General features: G+C 37.8%; 1 protein-coding gene across 6 annotated transcripts in view; it reads right to left on the reverse strand.

Annotated features, from left to right (window-relative positions):
- LOC134536685 (RING finger protein nhl-1) overlaps positions 1-27,457 on the reverse strand; it is a 382,369-nt gene that overhangs the window by 145,690 nt on the left and 209,222 nt on the right. Inside the window, exon 1 of one of the 6 annotated variants that reach the window (XM_063376529.1) lies at positions 2,323-2,466. The exons of 4 other annotated variants lie outside the window; for them this stretch is intronic. The gene's annotated coding sequence lies outside the window, so the exon portion shown is untranslated. Of the gene's footprint in view, positions 1-2,322; positions 2,467-27,457 lie in introns of those variants that run through there. One more of the 6 variants, XM_063376532.1, reaches the window with a different exon arrangement.

Here is a 27,457-nt window from a genome sequence, read left to right on the forward strand (position 1 = left end):
TTTGATGAAAAGTTTAAAATTTACAAACACTAAATGAATTCTATGGTGTGCCTACGAACATAGTTATAATTTTTTTTTATCCTCCAACCCTTGTTTTTACCCCTTGTAGTTTTGGTTGGTTGTATAATAAATGTTTTAGAAAAACGTGTTTTGAAATTATTACTACTACGAGTTATAAAATGTTTTCCATATTATGGGAGTTACAGCGATTTTTCTGATTATCATAAAACCTTCCCCATTTTTACATTTTTGGTCTGCAATGACCCATTAACAAACTCGACCGATATTTTTTACAATTAAAGTTTATGAATCATTTTAGAGGAGAATTGTGAAAAAATGGCGGCAGTTATCGTTCCACAAAAATGTGATATATACATATATATATGTAGTGTGTGTATGTATGTATGTGTGTATGTATATATATATATATATATATATATATATAAACTTTTGGCTTGGCGATGGTTTTGAGGTCAATGAACCATGAAACAAAAAAATATATAAAACATTTTCCGGAAGTCACACCATGGTAAAGGCTACAATAGGTAGTATTTCTTCGAAATCTACCTATAATGTGTACTAACCTCGGTAAGTAATTTATATGATCAACAACAAATGTGTTCAATAACTTTTCCATTACTAACCTGCATCCCAATTTTTCTGATAATTGTCACACTTATTTGACAAACAAATTGTCTTTGCTGGTTCTAATGAATACTATTATAAGTGTGCGACTTTAATATTTCCTAAGAGGCAATAGCTTGTAACATTAAGATACCAAACAACAAACCATTATTTTTGATTAATGAATATAATTTAATTTAATTCAAATGTTTGCTCGTATTATCTGAATGGGTTTCACACACAAATTACAATTTAATGCGGTCACATTTCATAGATTCATAATATCTATTCCCATATTACATAAGCTTGCACTATGTCTGCAGTTGGACCTAACGTTGTCTGACACGCTTCAATAGACTTTGAGACAATATACAAGAAATACTAGGTAAAAAAAACCAAGTCTATAAGTTATACAAAGTCCAGAGTTAAGGAACAGACGGCATTGGCTCAAGTGTGAGGGTAACTGGGATGTCCGACATACTTATGATCGAAGTCACGAACTATTCTGATCTCCTAGAGAAGGTTAAAGGCACGAGTAATTCGCACATTCATTCGGTAGTTAATCACACTTGAAATATATGATCATTGCGGTTTCGATTCGACTATCACCAGACAGATATTTTTAAGAGTACTTGACGATCATTAATCAGCAAACAGCGAGAATAAGCGATGTCTTAATTACATGCAACCAGGTCGAAATTTTGGAAAGCCTCTGGCTTTGATAGCGGCCTATAAGCATAAGTGAATTGAATTGGGTATGTTAACTTAGATAAATGTTTAGATTTGAAAATTTTTATAGTTCTAACCCAAATGAATTCTAAATATAGATACAGTTATCTGATAAGTGTAAAGCGCCCTAGGGATAAAAATTATGATCCAATACTATTATCTGAACTGTATTATTCTATCTTATAGAAGGTTCCAAATAGAGATTTTTCTGCTGCTGGTACTTACGTGTTGAAACTGTTTACTTGTAAACCTATTACACGATATTTTGGTGTCCTTTCTTTGCTGATATTCCTCAGTGTTTCGAACATTTAGTCTTGCCTGAAACTTTAAAATAATATATATGCATGACATTGTTGTACTCAATACACTAATTAATAAACATTTTACTCCAGTCAACATACAAAAATTAATGAATTCAATATTTATTGTTTGATTTCTATTAGGTTTTTACAATAAAGTACGTATGTGGTGTTACGAATATTTTTACCAATGGTGTTTAATGTTTGAAGTTAAAATTTGGTCAAATCGTTGCAAAGTAATCCGGGATGTGCGAATATTAATCATCCCTTTTTAGATCATATCCCACCAAATCTCTTCGTATTAATCCCACAATTCGTATAAAGTCAAATTAAAATGTATCCCAACGTATCCCATTAAAAGAAGCAGGCATTTTTCGCGAATATATCTGAATGCCCATTAGACTGTAAAAAGGTATACCCACACCAGCGGTTTCTTACTTGCTATCGGCCGCCGTCTGCAAGAGAAACAATTTCCTTATTTGAACGGGCCATTCAGGAAACGTTTTACTTGCACGGGGAATTATTGTCATTGGTGTGTCGAAAGTAGACATGTACTTGACAGAACTCGTAACCATTACGAAAAACGGTGTTTTAACTCTCAGCTAGCTTAAAACACAGGCCCTAAGCCGACGTGTCCCATCGGGGACCAACAACAGGTGAGCGCTGTTACCTTGTGTTTTGTTGCCGACAGTTGCGTGTTATTGGCTGGCCGCCGGTTGTGGAGGGACTACTCCCGGAGGTGGAGACATGGCGCGCGGATGCTGCCGACACCGACTGCCGGGGCGTCTCTGCGAGTAGCTCTCTCTCCCGGAGAGAGGGACGCTTTTAGAACACGCCCCACGCGCCGCCGGCTCTGTTCGGCCGTGACGCGGCGCGCAGGCACAGCTATGAGTGTGTTTACACCTTCAAAGGAACTGTGTTGTAGAATTTTAACACAGGCCTTTTAAAGTGAATGTAACTCAGTACTTACTCGTGATATCAGAAAAAGTTGTTTTAGGAATTCCAACCTCGACATGAAAGAAAATGTTAAGGGAAAAACGGCAGGGAGAAAGAGACAAAAAGAGATAGAAAAAAAAATTCAAAATATTGAAACACACCATAAAGTAAAACTGTGCCAGTTACTCTTTCTTCAAACAATTCTACCTTTTAAGATACGCCAAATATCTCAACGTAATATGTAATACATAACAGGTAGCGCTATTTAAGCGGGAAAATTTAGGGACTTTCTCAAAAGCAGTCATTACGGAACTGGTTGAACAAGGAGAAACGCGAGCGCGCTGGTAGCAAATTTTAAATTCAAGGAATTCACAGCTGACTGAATACGAAACCTAAATATATTTTCTGAAACAACCGCATACACACACTCACTCTTATTATTTCGTTAATATATCTCTTTCTGTTTTTTTTTTTTTTTTTTTGACGGGGGACGAATCATCACAATAAAAGGAGAATGTGTATTAGTCCAGCAACGTATATAGCACTGTGCTCTTTATATTTCTTTAGCCAAGTAGGTACCTATTATCAATCACTATCCGTCATAAAAGGTTTTAAACAATATTTCACGAAAACGAATTAAAACTCGGCCTTGAAATTTTATTCTAGTCGCGATCAAATAAGTTTCACTTTTAAAAAAAATGAGAAAATCCTACACTAATTAACTTATGACCTCAGTAATGAGTGAATGTTTGTGTTTTTATGTTTCAAATACACTCATAATTCGAATCTCAGAATGCTTTAAAATAATGCCGAGCGTGACAAATATAAGCAAATAGCGTTTTTAACTGCATCACTTGTTAATCGCACGCAGTTTCCGAATCCACCGCTAGAATTTGCTGGAGAAGCAGCTTCGTCGCCTATTGAATCATTTTTTATGATAGCCCTACTGAAATTTCAAACTATATAATGAAACGACTGGGATAAAAGCAAAAATGACTTGAAAAAATACTAACGCACATCTTTGGATCTCAGTTTCAATAAGGAATTTCATTAATATACTGCTCATTTTGTTAACATTTATAAACAATTAAAACTATAATATTTATTTTTGGGTTTGTGAACTTTGGATCGCCCCATCCAACACAGATGGAAGCACAGATGTTACACATTTCCGTTCCATTCATAAAATAACTCCAACCAAATGCCATATACGGAGAGCTATGATATTTCACATCAAAACCTTAATTTTTTTATTTGATATTTTATTTTATGTTATGTGCCAACCTAAAACATAACAGAGTGACGCATTTAAATCAAACACATACAATTATATTGCATACAACACACGATTACACAAAAACACTGTTAACACAGACATAATATTAAAAAGTATGTTCTGTGAAAATGAATGTCATTAAATAACACACAGGCAAACACATGTACATAAACAAAACTCATAGAAATCAAGCTTTATTTCTCTTACAACTCTTAAAAATTATAGCGTAAAACCAACGTATATTAAGATTTTCATGAATACACAAACTAAAATCAAACTCATCGACAAGATATTGTTACTAAACGGCACCATGACGACAAATGTTCTACTAACCAGAAGTGTATTTTGACTTCAATAATTGACATGCAAATATTGCACGAAACACACTCTGACTTCCTACCTCCGTGCCTGCGAGGCATTTCTGCAGCGGTACCTTCGCCATCATGCCCCGTCACCACTGGAGAGGGTGACTCGTTTTACAAATACGAATGGGTTAGGATGGTATTCCAAGACGTTAGAGTAAGGTAGCGAATAAGTACTATCTTTTTACACGCTTTATATTAGCACCACCTGTATGTTTGTTTGTATGTTTGTAACCGACTCTTTTGGGTGCGATTTTGACCCTTTTTTAAACGGCCAGATTTAATTCAAATTTTGTAGATTTATCGAGGACCGATGACAATACACTAATTTGATAAGATTATTCCATTATTAAATTTTCAAAATAGGTTTTTACTTTTTGTCAATTTATATAATTTCACAATATTTAGTAGGCTTTGTTTATATCGCGCCAAAGACAAACTGAAAGAAAAGAGTTCGCACATTGTAAAGAAAACCATTTCTCTCAAGTGCGAACTCTTTTCTTTCAGTTTGTCTTTGGCGCGATATAAACAAAGCCTACTAAATATTGTGACATTTAATTAAATGAAAAGTGAGAGTGGGTTATTATTATTTTAACTAAGCTTGTGAATCTATCAGAATTGCACATAACACGTTTTAAAAAATAACACACTTTAATGTGTGTAAAATGTCTACAAATATTGATTTTAGATTGTTTCAATTTGGCGGTGATTGAAACAACAGCGTGCCAAACTTTGCCTCGTCGACGAAGGCGCGGGAGTTTTTACACGCTTTTTTACACGCTTTATATTAGCATCACCTGTATGTTTGTTTGTATGTTTGTAACCGAATCCTTTGCACTCGATTTTGACCCACTTTAAACGGACAGATTTAATCTAAACTTCGTACACTTATCGACGACCGGTGACAATACACTAATTTAATAAGCTTATCTCATTATCCTGATTAGGATCTACAGGATTAAATAATTTCCTCACCCAGCCTCTGTGTGAGAGTAAGTGAGACAACCATGCAGTCGGCGCATGCGTTCCGTCTACCTACTTTCCAGCTCGAGCACTCAAGGTACTTATTAGTATTATTACAATCTCTCCTTGTCAATTGGTTTGTTGGTCGAGCGGATGAAGGCGCAGGTGTTTGATGACGTCAACTTACGGACTCACCGGTCGTGGGTTTTAATTGCGTCCACGGCTGAAATTATTATTTTTTGCTTTCTTTTTAACCAATTTTGGGATTGGTGCCGTAAATCAAACAGTAATTCTTCTGGGACTTCGCCAATCCTTCTATTCAAACTAAAAAGTAAAAAATAAATATAGTTCAAAAAAACTAATAAACACACTTTTAAAGCACATCGAACTAAAATGTGAAAATTTTTTTTTAAATAAGATTAAAACAATAATAAATGAAAAAAACTAGTATTATTGTGAAAAAAGCGCGGGGCGCTTTGTTCCATATTTATCGTACATTGAGCGCCCGATGGTAGAGCAGCCGACATGTAATTGGAAGGCTCTGGGTTCGAATCCCAGTCCGGGCTTTCCGAATTTTTCTCACATATTCTATACACGCTCATTGAGAAGGTCCTTTCCTCATCCTTTCTCAATCCTTATCCTTCCCAAAATTCCTGTAACTTAAATGTGGAACGCTTCACTGACTATCAATACAGCTGTACACATTAATAATTTGGAAAATAATTACAGTTACTTATAGTTATCACAGAATTAATAGTAGATTAGAACAAATAACAGCTTAACAAAATTAAAAAAACACGCTTTTATGAATAAACCAAACTATAAAGTAGAAATTAATAATAGTTTAAAAAAACTAAAAAACACGCTTTTATAGAAAATCCAACTAAAAATAGAAAATAAATTTAATAAATTTGAATTAAAAAGTGTAAAATAAAAAAATGTATGTTATTTAAAAAAAGTGTGGGGTGCTTATTTAAATGATATCAAAATGATAATCTTTCTACTCATATCTGTCAATAAAATAATAATAACTATTGGCACTATGCACCACACGCTTTTTTTAAATAACATCTATTTTTTTTATTTTAAGCTATTTTTAATTCAAATTTATTAAAATTTATTTTCTATTTTTAGTTGGATTTTCTATAAAAGCGTTATTTTTAGTTTTTTTAAACTATTAATTATTGGGATACAGATGTAACGTAACTCGCAGATCGTATTCCAGATCGTGTCCAAAAGGAATCCCAGAAGGGGAACTGAAAAACAACTGTTTAAATAAACGGTATCCCGCACGAGGTTATTAACTATATTTAACTCAATAAATCGAATGTTTTAATACAATAGATTCACTTGTTTCGGCAAAAATCCTGTTGATAGCAGCACCGCTGCACTAATTACATGGCGTTATTCTAATTAACTATTATTTCTTGTTTTGGCCAGTAAAGTGTACAAAATGTATTCCAGAATAGTTTCGCTACAATAAAGTTTTCATTGGCCCACCAATCCCAATTGACGTGGGTTTCTCGCTACTGAGTAGACGTGCTTGAGCACCACTGGACGAATCTTGCTACTCACTTGATGCGTCTAGCCAACAACAGCTCGTTCCTGGTCGCTGGCTGACATGTCTTACTCACAATTGCACATGTTGGCCACAAACTGAATTATACCTGGCCGTTTATTACGTTTCTGGCTACTGATTACGCGTGCCTCACTACCAACTGTATGCATCTTGCCACCTACTGGACGTGCGTTCCTGGCCACTGAATATACTTTCTTAGATGCAGACTGGAGATGTCTAACCAACATCTACTAGATGTGCCTGACCACAAACTGAACGTGTCTAAATACCAACTAGAAGAGTTAAGCTAACAAATTGAATGTGGCTTTACACTAAATACATGCCTGACAGTAGTATATGAATGGCGGAGCTGCGTCCGGCTTCTGGCTGTGGTGACTGTGGTGACACCCGCCATCTTGGATTGTGACGTCACGGCAGCCATCTTGGATGCAGCGCAACGGGACACAGCGTAACGGGACACAACGTAACGGGACAAGTAGATCACGGCGGCCACTTTGGATCCGCCATCTTGGATCCGCCATCTTGGATCCGCCATCTTGGATGACGTCATTTTTTTCTCGAACTTTCCGACATTTTGTTTTCCATCATTTTGAATTATGACGTCACCGTTGCAATTTCCGTTACGTCCGCCATCTTTAACTTTTTTATTTACTATCCGATTTTAATGAAAAAAAAATTTAAAATTTATTAAAAAATTTAAAATTTATAAAAAAATTTAAAATTTATAAAAAAATTAAATTAATAAAATTTTAATATATTTTTTTTAAAAACGTAAATTTACGACACGGAGCTCGGAGTCCTCGGTTCGAACCCGACGAGGTCAAAAAATTAAAAATGGCGACCGATCTTTCCCCCTGTGGTGGCTGCTAACAGACTGACCCCCACCACTTTTTTCAAAGCATATATATCGACAGTGAGCATGACGTCATGTCCGCCATCTTGTCTTCGATGTTGGAAACCATCATCATTGTATCGGCGGCGAGAGTGCGCTGGCGCCTAGTTAGTTTGATTCTTACCCGCTAGAGTGCAGTAATCATTTATTACTGTGACACCCGCCATCTTGAAATTTGGCCGCCATCTTGAAAATCAGTAATTTTAATGCTAGAGATTCGGGAAAAAGTTCAAAATCCATTAAATAAATTTGTAATCTATATACTGATTGATTAGATCGACTAAGGTCCTTGGTTCGATCCCTGGCCGATACAAAACAACTTTAATTTAAAAAATACCACAAAAGTGTTAGGTTTGAGAAAATAAAAACACCACAAGTTCTTTTAAAAATATTTTTATTACATATATTCTAATCTACTACAAGTACAAAACATAATACACAGACATAGAACTAAAGTCTTGTGGATTTCTCGATTTAAACAGTCTTCTTATTGTATGGACTAAGTCCTTTACATGTTCGTAAATGTCTATTCAGTCTATCAGGTCGACATATTGGTACACTACAATTTTCACACAAAGTCGAATTATCGACTTTATTAAAAGGACAGTGATATATTTTGTGTCGTTGTGCACTTTGAATATTTGCCAATGTTTTGTTACAAAATATACAGCTCGATTCCAATGAATGTACAGCCAGTCTATTACAATTCCTGAGGTGTCGTTTTAATCTTCCATAGTGTATAAACTTGCTTAAACACCTGTTGCACTGATATTTAATACGTTCAGAGTTATTATTACAATTGTGTATTACATAATACCATAATTCCAAGTTTTTGATCTTCTCACAGTACGTACAGTTGGGCGATGGAACACCGTTGGATGCTCCTTCCTTTATCAATGACACTGGAACTGTTGACAGCCATTGTAACACTGCTGTCATGTTAACTTCGGAAGCCTTTGAGGTCTGCTCTGCAGAAGATGTTGCACGCGACGAAATCTCCTGCTGTGCTGAGAGAGCAGGTGTAGCTGTAGACGACGTAGTCATCGTGGTCTGCACTGATGATGGTAGACCTTCGATCCAGGTCGGTGTTAATACTGGTAAAGACGCCATCGAGGTCTCAAGAACAGCTAGTTTTTGGTCTATTATTCAAGTCTAACTACCCGATGCGTTCATCACCGTAGCCAGAGACGGACTAAAGTTCATATCACCAGGGTCTCACTTATATGTTCTCATCAGCTGGTACAACACATGAGTCAAAACAATAACCATGTTCATTATACTTGCACTTAACTGTCTCGGAGCATTTTATATAATGACGATGTAAGCTGTCGAGGCGTGAAATTAGTTTATTACACTTATTGCACTGAAATTGTATTGGTTTCAGTAAATTATTCGGACAACTGCTTCTTTCATGTCTGCGAGCGCTTGAAGTGCTAGTAAATGATGCGCCACAGTATTTGCACTGATGCGAAGTACGCTCTTCATTAATTGAAGTCTCCTCTGCAGTCGGTATCGGGATCTCCGCGACTGTCGACACCGCAGCCACTGAGCTCTCCGCTGTCGTGGTCTCCTCTGCATCTGGTATCGGAATCTCCGACTCCATCATCATTGCTGTGATCGAGGTCCCCGCTGCTGACGGTAAACAGTCTATCCCGGTCGACATTGGAGCAGTAAATAAATCTCACGAAATTGACTGAAGAGAGCAGATCCGTACTGCACCGCGGCCAGAGGTATACTGAGGGTCCACTCGTCTGAACTTCGCTTATATACCCGCGGTCTAATGGAATACTACATTAGTCAAAATATTGTCTGTAATTAAAATTAATTTTTATTAGGTACCTAAAAATTGTAGAAATAAAAAACAAACACAAGTTCAGGTTTTACACATTTATTTATAAAAAAATTACACAAATGCATGTTAGGTTAAGGAATTAAGCATTTTCGCAAGCAAAGTCTTTAATGCTGCACGAACTGCCTCTTCGACTCCGGTTCCAACTGGTTGGCAGGTCACGGGATCAGGAACACAGGTTTCCAGCTGGTCATCTTCTGCGACGTCGACAACTCCGACAAGACTTGGTCGATGACGTCTGTGACCACGTCTGCGCCTTGGCTCTACTGCAGTGCTAGTTGGGACAGATTCACTGCCTGAACTTCGACGACGTGACGCACGCCGTTTGGAAGTCTGCGTAGAAGCATCACAGGTCGCAACAGGTTGCAACACGCTCATGTTTGGTGTTACACGTGCAGACGAGGCAACTACCTCAGCGATGCTAGCAGGAAGGATTGTGTGCGGTCTCATGTGATAGACGGCACAGTTTCCAGGTTCGCAACAATCTAATAGCTGCTGAGTCGGTTCGTAGGACACAGGAAAGTGAGCAAACCGCCAATGCTGAGCATCTCCATCACAGGTTTCTGTATATGTACGTAGATACCCGGAATCCCAGTAGCTGTACTCGACACTGCTGAAGATAGGTCTTGCGCTCACGTACACGTTAGCAGGATGAAACGTAAACATCTTCTTGCAGGTTGAACGTCAACTGAAGGCATGTACGTAGGTACGTCATTTATATATGCAGGCTCCTACTAACACTGTGTGTGCCATTTCTGCATTAACTGCAAGTTTGTACAGGCACAGACACGTTCAAACTTGTCACGTGGCTGCACGTCGTATATTGCACTAAGCTTGCGCAGGGAAGGACAGCCATAGTCGGTCTGTAGGTCTTCAATTTCAACTGTTCCGTCGTCACATAGATCTCGTAGCCATTTCCTCTGTTCAGGTCCGGCAATGTATATTGTTTCGTTTTGAACTAGTAAATCTTGAAGTGTGTTTTTCACTTGGTGGTATGGGATTTTTCCTTCGTCCCACTCTAGTCCGTGATAATATTTGCATAGCCATTCGTTCGAGCGTTTACTTTTTTCGTCTAGTAGTTTCCAAGGATACGGAGGTCGGAAGCTGCGGGTTCGAGTCTTGTCTCCGGAGGTGACGGCAATTTCTTTGAGAACAAAGCAGTTTTGGCTCTGAAAACCTTGCAGGTTGCAGTACATCTTGTCGCTAGCAATGCTCGATCGTAACTGAATTATTATCGCAAACGAAACAGTATTAAGTCAGAATTTTCACAAGTTTGTCTCGACAATTGTACGATGCAAGCCGATCGTGAAGTATCAGACAAAAAGCATAGGTGTTTGGTGGAATATTTCCGCTAGTCGTTATCTCGATCCTACAGTCGATGATGTTTGAATTTAATCGATCATCCTGTTTGGAAACGTCAAACACCATTAACGGAGCCTTGTTCTTGAAACTGTCGGGACTCAGTATCGGTGACTGTCTCCGTCCATAGTAAGCTTACTGAAACTTGGCATACATTTGATATGCGAGAAGAAATCTTCCACTTTCGAAGTCCATGTTCATATCAACATACGGATAAATTTCGCTGTTTAAAAATATTTTTACATTACGTAATTGACAGTTATCGAATAAGGAGCGACTTACTCCTCCATTGAGCTGTCTTCCGGTCTGAAGACAGACGATGATGTATCTTGGTTTTTCCGTAGCGAAGCTGGACTTTACTATCCAATTGATACGCTGACTATGAGGCAAGCCAGGATAAGTTTCCAGGCTCCAGGATCGGAATGGCACATCGAAGTTCTTGCCATTTTCTATGTTCTTCAACATCTTGACTCGTTCAACGGTGCTCACTTGGATGTGGGGCAGCATCCACTCGATAGACTGTAGTGTTAGCGAGACATCTTGAGGGTTTTCTGCAGCGACGACAATTGCATTAATGTGCGTGTTGGCTAGAAGCAGTACGAGCTCTTGTTTCGAATTAATGATTATATGCCTGTAGTCCTCAGCGAATCCAAGAAGCATGGACAGAGGAACACAAACTTCGAACTTTCCTTCGGCATAAACCGGAAGCTTATATTCATCCTCGAGAGCCCAACCGGCCATCTTTGCAGCAGTCAGTTCATTTGGCGTGAGCGAAAGGAAATTTTTCATAGCAGATGTTATGCCTACATCTCTCGTCTGGTCTACCTCGACGCCATTGAGTACATAAGTAATGCGCTCGATGAGGTGAAGAATACCATTGCAGGATATTTTCGTCGTTGTCGGATGCGTACCATCCGCTTTTGTAAGCATGCCTCTTATACGTAGAAATGACTGAGAAGGTAAAGTACAAATATCTTGGTGCTGTACAGCAATGCGTACTTCCGATGGAAGTGCGTACGGTCCGTGCAGGAAAGGCTGGTACTCGTGCAATTCCATTTTCATAATGCTGTCATCAAAAATGACCGGATCTTCCACGTTGAGGATTTGGTCTTCCATATTTATTCGGCACTTGTCCAATACTAAGAAGATACTTTATGTTGTCAGGTGTTAATGCACCGATGTCTGGTAGAGAACTGTTCTTATTCACGTCAATACGACTTCTTTTATAACTGTTCGGTGTTACGAACTTTATGCCCATCGCTTCAAGTGCAGCCGTAATGTAATTTCTTCGTCTTGAAAATTCACCAATCGTCCTCGCTGGTCAACGATTCTGACGACGACTTCGTGTGCGCACTTCACGACGACTGGAACATAAATGATACTTTGCGCTACTTCGACCAGTTTATATCCTGGCGGGACCATCGGCGAAAATTCGTGCAGCATTTTGCTTAGTCTTCCGTTGAGATACGTTCTACTTGACAAATTACAGTTTAATCTTATGACATTCACAGGCAAAATGTTTACTGTGCGCGTAGATTCGTACGTTCTTCCTGCATCATACACCTTTTATTCGAATCCTAACATCGAACCTATGGTCCCAGGTTTCGTAAAGTCGACAATTTCACTGCATGTTAGAATGCTTTTTTGAGTGTTTGGATTTCCACGCAGTTGAAAGTCTACATCCTGTGGTAACATATCCCTGATGTAATTTGCAATGTCGTCAATTTCGTAAGATCCAACAGGTAACTGTATTTCATGAGCGGTCCCATCGCTTTTCAGGAAGCAGATCTTGCAGTTTTCTTCGTCGATATTCGGTATGGCATTATACGTTTGAAAATCTACGAGTCCGATACACCATTCTCCGTCTAAATCCAGAGGCGGGAAATGAACCGCCCGCAGCTCAGATGCGTGACCTGTCAAGGTAAGTGTTATCGACATGACTAATAAATTATCATCACTGCACAACCTTTAAGTAGCAATTTTTATTTGTCAGCTAAACTATTTTTTTAGTTAAAAAGCGAAGACACAAGTGTCCGCAGTTTGTTTGATTAGGCCTCTGTTCCGTTTCGTAATTGTAGAACAGTGTAGTGGTCCGGCCCAGGTACCGCCTAAGTTCAGGCGGAGGTCTCAAATTACCGAAACTGTCGTAGTAAGTATCTTTTTTTCAAGACTTTATATACACAACCCAGTGCGTGCCGCGACCTGCCGTCGTGTCTAAATTAATTATGGCGCGTTCGTTGGTTTTTGGTTTGCTGGGTAAAGTGTCTCGCATAAACACGCCAAGGAAATTTGGTATTTTCAGTTTGCGTGCGTAATTTATTAAATCTACGTTGGTGAGCGGTCGTTTCGGCAGAGAACTTAGGATTTTCGTTTCTTTTTCATGCCTCGGCCTGATTTGTGAGGACGTAAGTACAGTCCTGCGCCGTTTTTTTTACCCATGGCAATGGCTTCCATGCTTGCATTATGTCGCTGTGCTTCTTTTAACTGCTTTCGCTCATTCTTCGAAGTGTTGACTGCCCGCACTATACCGCTCGTTGCACCGATGAGACCGCCGAGAGCACCCAATGCAGGCAAAAGCAAAGGAAGAAATCCTCCTATAATCTTCTTGTCGAGAGTCTGTAATTTTTGCTTGGCTTTTTGTATGCCTGCTCCAGTCTTGCGTTTGGTCTTGCGTGAGTTAGTCTTTGACTTGATGGAGCTGGCTTGACGAGCACCCAGTCCTAATTTCGTCTTTGCCTTCATGATTTTAGATACGCCCCAGGCCGTGATTTTTTCTCCCAGACCCGCGTGCGTCGATTTACTTATTTCTTCAGCTTCCTGTGTCAATATCTCGTCGGCCCGGTGCCTGGATTCCAGATCCTTGCTGAGCGAGTAGGCAATATCGTGCTGCTTGCACTGATCGTCGAGAGAATTAATGCCCACGTCACCGCGAGCTAACCTTTTCGCTAGTTTAGTGCCGGGGCCGCAAAATCTGTATCCGGGAATGTGTAGCTCGAATGGCAGATTGTTTATCAGCAAATTCACGAGTCCTGCACCACTGTGTTTTTTGTTCTTACCTCTTCGAGTCATTACGCGCAACTGACCAGAAAGTATAAATGTGTTTGATTTTATACAATTTATTTAGTACAATGCAGATCGTCAAGCAAGATGTTTGTTTGCCCGTGCGCATTACGCAAAACGATGAAACAAGCGGTCGCGAATCGTGACATGGCTTACTGTTGCCTTCTGCTGTACGATGCATAATGACGGGACCCTCAAACTGTGACAAGACGTGCGTTCTACTGAGTTTACTGGTGGAGCCAAACGGTCTTCGGTTCGAGAACGTTTACTTGTATTCCAAGTCGTTGCAACAGTCAAAGTACCAGCGCCTAGCAACTGTTCTACGCTCGGTGGAAGGACTGGAGTATTATCCGTTTAGCGATAATACCGATGTGGTGTCTACCGACAAAGCAAAGCCTAATTCCATGTTTGTGATCGACGATGTAATGTGCGAAAAGCAGGGTATTATACAAGAGTACTTTTCCATGGGCAGGCACGCCAAGGTAGACTGCGTATACCTGTGTCAGACGTACAGTAGAATACCCAAACATCTCCTACGAGATAATGCGAATGTTATAGTGCTTTTTCGCATGGACGAACTTAATTTACGTCACGCCTACGACGACCACGTAAACACTGACATGTCGTTTCAGGAATTTAAAGACATGTGCTCCTTGTGTTGGAAAGACGAACACGGATTCATAGTCATCGCAAAGGACTGGCCTCTATATAAGGGCAGGTGCAGACGAGGTTTCGATCAGTTTATCGTCAAACATGAGTCATAGCATTTCGAAATTCGGTCGTAGCAGCAGACATACTGTATGCCCCGACTCTGATATCCGCAAATACATTATACTACTGGCTCAAAAAGTAGAAAGTGTGAAAAACGAAATAATAGAGTATCTCGTTGCCATCGACCAGCGTGTGGAAGCCTCGGATTCTCGCATTCGCGACATGATTGAAGTATCAAATGCACAAAGACGTGACGAATTGAGGAATTTACAAAGTAGTATGAAAGCATCACTATCGCACTTGACAACTATTTCAGATTTTGCCACACACAAGAAAGAAGTTTCTGCGAATGAATAATAAAGTATAAAAGGAGGACTTGCAGTATGTTTTCAGCCAGTACAATGTCGGACCTGGCCAGTGACCTTCATCGAGCTATACAGTCTGTTCGTGAAAAATATTTACTTGCTAGATGAACCAGACTTGCACGTGAGATGGAAAATGAGGAAATATTTAAACGAATCACTAGTCGCCTCGACGAACTTAAAAACAAGGAAGAACCAGCTATCATTGTGAAGACAGAAGTTGAAGATGAAATGCCAACTGTAAAGAAGAGAAAGTATGAACCAGATCGAGAAGAAGAAGACTTAACAAGTACAGAGACCATGCACAAGAAAAAAATACCGAAAAAGGGACATCAAGTGAATGCAATGGTCCGACCATACCTGATATCGTTTACGAGCCGGAATAATGACACGACCTACGGAGTGTACAGAAAACATAATAAGTGGTTCCTTGGTGCTAAAGAAATAGACTTTCTACCAGGAAATATCGTTCGCGTAGAAGAGTTCAAAACGCGCAGGACTCCGGGTCTGTACGAATTGCTGTTTCGCAGGGAGCCTAAAGAATATTCTCACAAAGACTTACAAGAGTACAAAAAGCTGTTAGAGCTAACCAATGCACATTTTCGCGATAACGATCCAGATAGTGGTGTATATAAAGACATAGATCATGAAAAAATCGACATTCTCGCTAATCTCTTCAGTGAACTAACAATACATGGTGAAAGTTTAAATAAGCTAGAAAGTGATCAGATATTTGACTATGTATATTGGGACGAGCCCAATGAATTAGTTGATCGTCTTAGAATTCTACATGCTTCGCTTAGTGTAGGAAACTATTCGCACATCAACGAAATAGTCTCCATACTTGAAGAACTGAGGGAAGCCGGCTACATACAATTAGTCGAACCGGAATCGCTCACGAACTTCATGCTCCTGCTAGACGAAAATACCTTCGTCGCAAAGTCATAATTCGTGGAATTGATGATTTATTCCAGGCGGACCTTGTTGAGATGATACCGTATTCCCGTTTGAATAAAGGTTTCAAGTACATGCTGACAGTCATCGATGTTTATAGCAAGTTCGCTTGGGCTAGACCTGTCAAATCAAAGACTGCAACTGAAGTAGCCAAGGCCATGAACAATATTTTGCGTGATGGACGTGTACCGTCGCACCTGCAAACGGACCTCGGGAAAGAATTCTACAATGCATCCTTTAAAGCTTTGATGAAGAAGTATGGCATCAAACACTACTCTACATTTAGTAACGTCAAAGCCTCCGTTGTCGAAAGGTTTAACAGAACTTTGCGATCCAAGATGTGGCGGCAGTTCACGGCTAACGGAAATTACAAGTGGCTTGACATCTTGCCGAAACTAATAAACGAGTATAATTCCACGATGCATTCTACCACGAAAATGAAGCCAAAGGACGTAAGGGACAATCGCCTGCTTCGAACAGTGTTTTCCAACACGAAGAAGAAAGATCCACGAAAGCGTAAAGCTAACGTCGGTGACATTGTGCTAATCTCCAAGCAGAAAGGTTTCTTCGAGAAAGGTTTCACTGCGAACTGGAGTCCCGAACTTTTCCGTGTGACACATGTTCGTGAATCAGAGCCTAGGACCTACTACCTCGAAGATATGGACCACAAACCTATCCGTGGCGGCTTATATGCCGAAGAGATTCAGCCTACGTTGTATCCTAATTTGTACCTGGTGGAGAAGATTATAAAACGAAGAAACGGACTGTCCTACGTCAAGTGGTGGGGCTTTCCACCTCGCTTTAATTCGTGGGTGGCAGATGCAGACATCGAGAAATCCACAAGACTTTAGTTCTATGTCTGTGTATTATTTTTTGTACTTGTAGTAGATTAGAATGTATGTAATAAAAATATTTTTAAAAGAACTTGTGGTGTTTTTATTTTCTCAAACCTAACACTTTTGTGGTATTTTTTAAATTAAAGTTGTTTTGTATCGGCCAGGGATCAAACCAAGGACCTTAGTCGATCTAATCAATCAGTATATAGATTGCAAATTGATTTAATGGATTTTGAACTTTTTCCCGAATCTCTAGCATTAAAATTACGGATTTTCAAAATGGCGGCCAAATTTCAAGATGGCGGGTGTCACAGTAATAAATGATTACTGCACTCTAGTGGGTAAGAATCAAACTAACTAGGCGCCAGCGCACTCTCGCCGCCGATACAATGATGATGGTTTCCAACATCGAAGACAAGATGGCGGACATGACGTCATGCTCACTGTCGATATATATGCTTTGAAAAAAGTGGTGGGGGTCAGTCTGTCAGCAGCCACTACAGGGGGAAAGATCGGTCACCATTTTTAATTTTTTGACCTCGTCGGGTTCGAACCGAGGACTCCGAGCTCCGGGTCGTAAATTTACGTTTTTAAAAAAAATATATTAAATTTTATTAATTTAATTTTTTTATAAATTTTAAATTTTTTTCATTAAAATCGGATAGTAAATAAAAAAGTTAAAGATGGCGGACGTAACGGAAATTGCAACGGTGACGTCATAATTCAAAATGGTGGAAAACAAAATGTCGGAAAGTTCGAGAAAAAATGACGTCATCCAAGATGGCGGATCCAAGATGGCGGATCCAAAGTGGCCTCCGTGATCTACTTGTCCCGTTACGTTGTGTCCCGTTGCGCTGTGTCCCGTTACGCTGCATCCAAGATGGCTGCCGTGACGTCACAATCCAAGATGGCGGACCGACAATCACAATCCACGCGCCGGCGCCGGACGCAGGACCGGCTATCCTATACTACTCCTGACCACTGAATATATGTACATGCCAGGTTATTCGACTGATGCGTATACCTGGCCTAATAACACTTGTCTATGCTTGCAAAAGATTCGTGTCGCCTACTTAGAAGACTGTAGAAATAGAGAAACGATAGTTATTATCTTGTTTGTTGTTTTAGAATTTACGTAATAAATGTTTTGTTGGTATTTTTGTGGAGTTGTTTTACTAACCGGCCACCTTTAGGTTAATTTTTATTAAATAAGTATTGTTTTAGCGAAAATTATTTTTATCTGCTTCAAGCAAGGATCGAACCGTGTAAGAAAATCGTTTGAACGAATCATTATTTTAGTAAATTATTATTTATTTATGAATTTTGGTATTGTTCCCAAATTTCTAGCTTTAATATAACAGAATTAAAAGATTTCAATCAATAAAGGTTAAAAGATAGCGTATGACATGAGAGTCTGGTGATTGCCATTATAGTAGGTAAAAATTAAACTAATATTACTCCAGCCTAATCTATAAAATGTCCTATATACTACGTGACACTAGCACTCCATGTATCGATTACTGGAAACCAGGTGGCGGTAAAGCCGTTTAACTGTTGTGTGTAAACTAGCGCCCCTGGTAACTATTATTTAAAATAAAGATTGTGACTACGCCCTCTAGCAGGTGATGGGGCTACTATTCCATCAAATTCTAAAAAAATAAAAGTCAGAATATGTCTGTTATTTTTATATATACCTTTTTTAATTTTCGGTCTGGTAAATGTCTTACGTACAAATGCGTATGTTTTCCAATCTAGAGATCCGATCAGTCAAGGTTTGAAATTACTCAAAGTAAATGCGTATAAACTTCTATCGTACATGGTTGACACAGTAGGTCAGTGTTCAGAGCAATAAGCAGCTAATTTGGAAGTCATGACTTCGAATCTGCCCACAACCAAATATTTTTTAATTATTTTTATATTTTAAGGAGCCACCATAAGAACATAAAACGATTTTTACTGTAAAAGTAGGAATTATAGAGAAAAATATAAAAATATGATTTCTACGACGGTACCTAGTGTACCTAGCAGGTGACACTAGCGCAACTGCGAACCACTGAGCAGGATTGCGGATCAACAAAAAAAGAAAGTGCCTGACGATTGTCAATGAGGTACCGATCTTAGACATCGGGGAAGGAAACGTTCAAACATGGCTGGATTCTAACGATTTACAAGCCACCACAAGAATTCACCAAAAAGTTGTAGTCCCATAATAAATACATTATGCCAGAATCAGCATTTCTATACTACTACTAGCTGCAATACCAGGCGTTGCCCGGGCTGAACACAGGGTGAAGGGGATATTTTATCTAAATCAGATGAAGTTAGTAATTGTCTTCTTAATTTTGATGTCAAGTGTTAAAAAAAAATTTATATTACTTTCAGATCCCGACAGACGTTGTTCTGCCAGTTTATAGTTATTTACCTGGTCTGTATATAAATTAGAATTTATAAAGCAATATAGAAAAAATCTGAAAAATAAGAGATTACTAATATTGAAAAGATTCCATTATCTAGCAAATTCTCGGCCTGCATTGCAATGCCTCATTCAGTTTTGTTTTGTAATATGTTTGAAGTAGTTCCACATATACAAATCATCTATCCATCTCTATATATATTTATCTCTATCTACATATATATACATCTATGTATCTCTCTATCTCTATTTATCTCTTTTTATCTACATATATATTTCCCACTATCTCTATATATTATATATATAAGTCTCTGTATATCTCTATACATCTATAGGTATATCTCTTTATCTAACCTATTTCATTCTCTATACATCATTCTATCTCAACTTATCTCTCCGTCTCTATCTCACTCTCACTCTCTCTCTCTCTCTATATATATATATGTCTCTCTTTTATATTTAAATAAATTGTGTCTGCGTGCGCACTTATACAACAAAAACAGATGAAGTGCCGCCATATAAAATGAAATAAACACATTTTTGACACGATTCGTGCTCCAACTATTGAAAAATAGTTATACCGTCTCAGTATCATCCATGGGCATCCGCATAACAAATTACCAAAATTTCATCGCAATCGGATAAATGGTATAGGAACGCATAAGGCACAAACATACGAAAATTAATGACATGACAAACGCATCAAACGATGGTGCGTTTAAAATTCAAGGCAACTCTATCTATTGACGAAGTTAAGAACAAAACGTATATTAGCGCCTTTATTTTGCTAGCCGCTACGAGCTCCACTAAGCGGACTGGTCTGACCAAGGAGAAAAATATTAATTTGCCAGACCTTACTATGTGGATGATCGTGTGTCAGACATAGAGAAATGACACTCACTCACTATTTGTATGTCTATGACCTATGATTTTTTCTGTTATAAAATGAAATATCACTTTTTCACTCCCTTAGGGATAGAATTTCAAATTAATATGGGGTCTATGTGTTAATCCATGTTATAAGCTAGCTGTAGGCCAAATTTCATTAAAATCCATTTAGTAGTTTTTACGTGAAAGAGTAACAAACATCCATTCATCAATACTTACAAACTTTCGCGTTTATAATATTAGTAGGATAGTATATCTTTTTTTTATCTTGGTCTTGTAAGTGTCTCGATGGCCGTGCATTGAAGGCATATGTTTTCAACAAAAATAGGTTCGAACTGCGATGGTTAGTATCGCGTCTGTTCTTATCTATATTTGTACAAAAAAAAATAAATTTAATATGTCGCTGGGACATAATGGAGACATGAGACAATGAATGAGATTTAGAGATTTGGCGCTCTCTAGGTACAAACAGCAGAAAAAAAGGTGGTGGTATTCAAAATGACTGCCTCTATCAGAACATAACAATAAAAAAGTATGTTTTTCGTGATTTTATCTAAGATGACAGCCTCCAGCAGACGAAAACATGATGGCATGATCGAAAAAAGTGGTTGTGATGTCAAATGCTAAATGGCGGACATGGCCTCTAGTGTTCAAGATGGCAAACAGTAACGAAAAGTGTAACGATGACGACATTTACATCTAATATGGCGGCGGTAACATAAATTACAAGGGCAATGTGAACGTCAAGGTAATCCAATATTGCCACTTTGACTTCAGAAGGAGGTCGGCCATTGACCCACCTCGCGCCTCAATTATATTCCTGGGCTAGAAGTAACTCTTTCTTGGTTTTATAGTTGTATTAAACAGAAATATATACATTACAACTGTCCTTCGAAAACATAATCTTTAATCATAGAATAATTCAAAATTACCAGTGGAAAGCAGTTAAACGGCATGACCAAGAATATTTAAAAACCTTTTAATAAAGTTCATTAATATAAAGTACAAAATTGCAGTAGTTTCCTTAAAACAGATTTTTTCTTATCACAAAATAGGCTCTGTTAACTATACTGCTATACTGCATATTTTACTATGCGAATAGTAAAATATTGTTTTCATATGTATATTTATGTTTTTAGCTTGCTACACGCAATTATGATGCTTATCTTTTAACAATATGGTCTGATGATACATTATCTCACTTTATTTAACACCGAATGTAGTAGAATGATTCGTAGTTCTTAAAATGTTTAAATAACTATTGAAATATTTAGACTATGAACAACATTTAGAAGATATATATTTCCCCATGGATGTAAATAATATGATCTGTAAGGGACGATAACCCATTACCGGAAAATATATTTGTAAATGGAACAGAAAAATTCATTTAAAATTACAGATACTTTACATTTGTATATTTACATGAAAACAACTGTTTCACTACAAAATAGTGTTTGCAGTAACACTGGATTCATCATATTTGTCGGGAATTTATGCTTTCCCAGTACCTTCAATATTTAATGTTATTTGTTAATTGTTACCTGAATAGCTTTCCAGTATTAACTGCACACATTAATAAGCAAACACAAAATAAGAAAATAGAGCCAAAATTTTAAATATAAGTTTATCTTTTCCATAGCTTAAAAAAAATATGCTTGAATGAAACATCAATAAAACATAAAATTATGTGTCTATTTTCGTAAGAAATTCTCAGAATTAGCTCCAAAAAGGCATTTTTTTCTTCAAAAATAACAATACCAATGTGTTGTAAAAATTAACAATGTATTTCTTGAAGTATTACAAATAATAAATATTGGTAACTGAATTCCAAAGGAAACTTTTGTAAAAGAACATAAATATTTTTTCTGTGTTCGTGTTTCACCCTGTAAGCCTACAGACAGAATATGTTTGACCCGACCACACTCTGTGAAAGCCACATATTTCCTGGAGCACATATCTCTGTACGCCCTGGCTGAGCTGCGGGCGAAGCCGCGACGCCACTTGCTGGCCGACAAGAGCGGCAGAAGACTGGGCACAAGATGTCAGCTGTGTTCTCCTCCCGCTGACCCCACACCGTGTCTTCTTTTAATCATTCAAGCAACGTGGAATTTTGATTTAATACAAGTTCTCGGAAATAAGCCAATGCAGTTTCGCACCACTTGTCATGGGAAAAATTCGTTAAAGAAAAATAAATACAAAACGAGAACATAAACCATCCAAAAATTAGTCTAAATCAGTTAACGTCGACCAGATTAACACAACGATGAACCTAAACAGGTATTATGGTCAAACCAACGACGACTGCACAGACGAACACATTCAAACTGAAATATCAATCTCAAGAGAATTCCTTGGAAGGAATTTAGTCATGAAAAATCATATATATATAGTTATGCTCATCACCGAATTTCCAATCAGCATTTCGAACTATCATTTTAGAAGGAATTTTATAACTGTAACTATTGGCTTTTTAGCCCACTGTAACCTACCACTTAATTATTGTTTGCCAATTTCCTCGAGTCGTTCACAGCGCCGTATCTGATATTTTGCCGGTTCCTTTGCGAGGCTAGCTTCTCGCTTCGTATTTGCCCCGCCTTATTGCACGACCGGCGACTGAAATGCGGCCTGCCTCTGTGATCAGGACTGCTTGTGGCTGCAGCTCACAGGGCAGCCAGTTTCTCAGAGCTCGTCTGAAGTGAGCACTTTCAGCCGTACTCCAGGGCTGTCGAGCACATATAGGTGCTCTGGGTAAGACATTCCTCACGAGCCAGCAACCCCCCTTCCTTCCCAAATTACCACGAATCACCACCCACAGCATTGAATATTGCTTAAACCCGCCCAAATACGGCCTGTCTCAAAGTCTGGCTATTGGTTTTAGAATGTAACTCCTCTGATTTCTAGTGGTGGAGTTATCAACTACTTCGAGGCCTGGCCAAACACATCCTGCCCCATAGCGACTCACGCAACAAACATTCTCTTGTCGTTCTTTTCCGAGCCACCAAAGAGCTCCACCAGTCTCCTCCATAAGCCCCATGCCTTAGAAGTAGTCTCGTTAGATATGTGCGAGTTGACTTTTTCTCTGTTTCAGCCACTCCCCAGTAGATCGCGCTGCGATCGGGCATTAACACCAATGTCGAGATAACGAAACAAGTATTTCTCGATCCCTCCTTCAGACATCTTCGGAACCTTTTGGCCCTGAAGCTTTCTTTCAAAGCAAATCGCCTGATTTAATTAAGCATCACAGGTGCCATGCCAGGGACTTCTTGGCGCGACTTCTCACTGACTGCATCGTTCTTGGCCAGCACTCAGCACGAGTCAACTTCGCTTCTACTACTAGGATGTAGTCGCCTCGTCAATGGATGCTTTCCCTAAGCTTTTAGGAAGTTATCAGTCAGACTGTGCATTAGTGTAGAGAGTTGTATAATGTGCTAAATTTTGTTAAATTTAAATTATGAGTGCTTCCGCATCCACCGCGCTAGTTTCGGTCCGGATTCCGCGGGCACCTCGGCTAGACCTCTCCTGAATTATGAATTCAAGCTGCAACACCCTGTTTTATTGAGTTTGCGACACACATTCTCTTCCCCGACTATTCCCCTTTTTGTGGGCATTTATGTATATTTAACGACTGGCTGTTTAGCAGGTATAATTCGTTTAAATTTGGCTTGTTCGCAGACAGGGTCCCAAACACGGAGCCGAGATTGCAGTTTCCTCTGGTCCTCGGTACCTGAAGACTACTAAGGCGCCACCTGGTAGCCTGGCTCCATTATAAATTATCACTCCCGACTCGCAAGCTCTGAACATACTATCTCCATATTCTCCGTGACACCCACAGCGAGCCAGTTCGGCACGATCTCAGGATGCCAACAGTCGAAAAATTATGTGATAGCTGAATTTGTATAATTGCTAGACTTAAATTGTACAAAGTGTTAATGATTATAATTCTAGTATTGTCAATAACTAGAGGTACTCAATGTAAGCTAAACCGGAAAGAGTGATAATGTAAATTGGCTATTTGTTTAAAATTTTGAATGGATTTTTATTTTATATTATTGTTTTAAATATTTACAGGCCGGACCCTACTATAAAATTTTCACTTATTAAGGCATTAACACATATTTTAAATTGTAACTTATTTGTTATCATTATCAAACCAACATTTTATTATCTACAAAATTATGTTTGTTTTCTCTTGTTACTATGAAAGAAAAATAAATAGAAACACGGCTATAGACGAACATACAATTTTTAATTTATTAATTTGAAACTAACGATCCACTGTCCTCAAAGTGTTTTCATGGAGACATTTTCTTCGTTGTTGGGCCTTAAGTATCACCTCTCAGGTTTAAAGTGTGGTTTTGTATCGTTTCCAATGCCCGCCACTTCCCAAGTAAATTATTATTCTCTTAAATATACAAATATCACAAACAGACACTAATGCCATAACAATATTTACTTTTTATTGCTCTATGCCAACTTGTTCCCTCTAGCATTGCTGCCGAGTCCGTGGCGCAAAGATAATATTTTGATTAGATCTTGGTTTTGGGCAAGCCATTTTTCTGCACATCTTCGGTCAGTTAAGTATCTTAAATGCGTGATTTTGTGTGTTTGTTGTTTTGTATAATTTTGTGTGTGAATTATTATGTGTTTGACCATAGTCTGCGCATACACATGAACATTATCTTTCCGTATATATGAACATTATCTTCCCTTATGTCGTTCAGGATTTGAATTATTAATGTTATAATGTAGTTGAATGGTCTTTCCTTTTTTGTTGGTAACCTTTATGTGCAATTAAATATTAAATACATATTAAATTGTTTAATATATCTTCACACGACCAACTTTATGTGGCTTTGTAATTATTAAGAGTGGCAAGTCAAGTAAAACTGTATATTAAAATATTATTGATAAAATTAAAAAAAGGCTACGTAAAAATAAAATAAAATATATTTTCTTTAAAATCATATTACTATTTTATTGGTTGTTATTAAATAATGGTTAGTAAAATTAACAACATATTATTTATTCTAAATATTATTGCTGTAAATTAATTTTAAAAACATTTAATGTATTTTTAAGTGTTATTTACATATATATTAATTTTTATTTGCATTATAAATTATAAATTATTACATTATTATTAAAATTTAGTTGTTTCTTGATTTACATTGTTAATTAAAATTTAAATTTAAATTTATATATTTTTATAAGAAAATTTGATATATATTTTATATAAGCTTTATAATAATATTTAATACTTTATATTTAGTTTATTATTTTTAAAAGATAAAATTTAAACATTAAAAGCAGTGTTTTTAATGCCACTTCAGTTCTTTTATTTTTTTATTTTTATTAATTTTATGCCCGCGGAATTAAAGCTAGTTTTTTTAATATTTTTTATCTGGAGCGTAAATGCCATCCATGAAGCATGGAATGGCGTAACACAAGGAAGGGAATTGATGTACTATCAAGGAAGGTCAGTTGCGTACCATCAAGAAGAAGCAGAGGTGGACTAAGTAGCGTAGCAGTCACTCACTGACTTATCATACACAGTAAATTAAAATAATCAATCATAATTTCGATTTATTTTCATTATTAATAAACATTTATCTCAATTATTTAACTAAATAAAATAATTAATGTTACACACGTGTTTATATTAGGCCTGTATGTATATAATCTCATCACTGACTCACTGACTCTGTAACGCCAAAGAGATATGTATATCTTGGATTCAAGCGTATAACAAATCACAAATATTTACCTACTCCATAGAGATGTGTATAAAATAGAAAATTGAAGTGTATCAATATTGTAACATTGGAAATATGCTACAGCTGAATAAGTGGAACACGCCTTAATTTTATTAAAATGATTGTTACGTTCAACATTTATCAACGGCCACCTTGGGCGCCTTAGATCCTTCTAGTATAGCCTATACCTAATAACAGCACATTCCACTGTGTTCGTCTGTACTGTTATAATATATATATATATTTATTTATTTATTTTAAAAAAATAGCTAAGTTCCTTCCACAGAATTGTTTATGCAGTCTGATATTTAACTTTCAATGTGTTCGTATGTGCTGTCGTCGTTGTGCTGTCCATTATACCTGTTTAGCTTCATCGATGGTTTTATCTGTTTGACATGAGCTGATTAAGGTTTGTTCTCTGTGGGTTTGTGTTCTCATTTTTTATTTCTTATTTTCCTTTTATGGATGAAACAATGCATGACAAACAATGAAAAACTGCAATGTCGTATGTCCAGAAATTGTATTGCACCGTCTGTGACTCCCATTTTCACGTTAAGCAGTCGTCATTTCAGGACCCGCGCCGGGTCAACGACTTTTAGCTTGAGGCGTCACACGGCGGCATAGGAGGAGATAATGAAATATATCAGCCAGCCGGGTAGATACGGCGTATCGCGACGTGTCGTGCGTGGGAGATGCAGATGTTCACCCTCCACACCCACCTTCCCCACGGGCTATTAGGAGCCGTCTCCAGAAATAGCGCTTCCAGATATAGTTCGCGGATTCTGCATGGTTTGATAAAGATGGGATGGTTTGTGGATTTAGGACGTTTGGGAAGGGGGGGTGTGTTTCAGTGGAGTCGGGTGAAACGTTTCAGTTTTCTTTTTCGGGGCACCAAACAGGCTCGAAAACAATTTGAAATAATTTTGATTAAACGATATTATAGTTGTTGACTCACGTATTGGATATTTCACCTGTTGACACAAATGTACTGTGTCAAATTCCTGTTTTCAGGATTGGGTGTTGGATATTTAAACTTATTATTTGTGGCTGGACTATGTAGGATATGAAAAACCATATACGTTAAAGGGCAAAGTAAAGAAGTGCGGATTCAAGACAGTGAATACTCCTATTTACAATTTCGAATACGTGAAGCATTCTGTTAAACACAGTATCGAGTAACTCTTTCGGAAAAAAAAGACTAGGTATGTAAAAAAACGATCTGGCTAGTCTCTGTCTTCAGTAAACCGTTTGGAGTTGAAAATTAGTCATTTAAAAACAATGCAGATCTAAATGTTTATTAAATTAAGTTTAACAAGTTTTTCTGCAGTAGTGTAGAATTTATTTCAAATTAATTTATTTGTGATAATGTTTTGGTGTTTTATTTCTAAAATCTCTCGCTCTTATGGTAAATATATGTGATATTTAATGACTTTATTTTGCATTTATTATGACTGAATCAAGGCCAGGAATCGATCGAATCAATTAATTAATTACGACTGAATGTTTTTTATTGTTCTTGGATTTTTTCGGAATATATAGTTTTATTATTACGGACTTTCAAAATGGCAACTAATATAGCCTACAAGATGGCGGATACCACGACAGTCTG

This window comes from Bacillus rossius, chromosome 11 (genome assembly GCF_032445375.1).
Source record: "Bacillus rossius redtenbacheri isolate Brsri chromosome 11, Brsri_v3, whole genome shotgun sequence".
Taxonomy (NCBI): Eukaryota; Metazoa; Arthropoda; class Insecta; order Phasmatodea; family Bacillidae; genus Bacillus; species Bacillus rossius.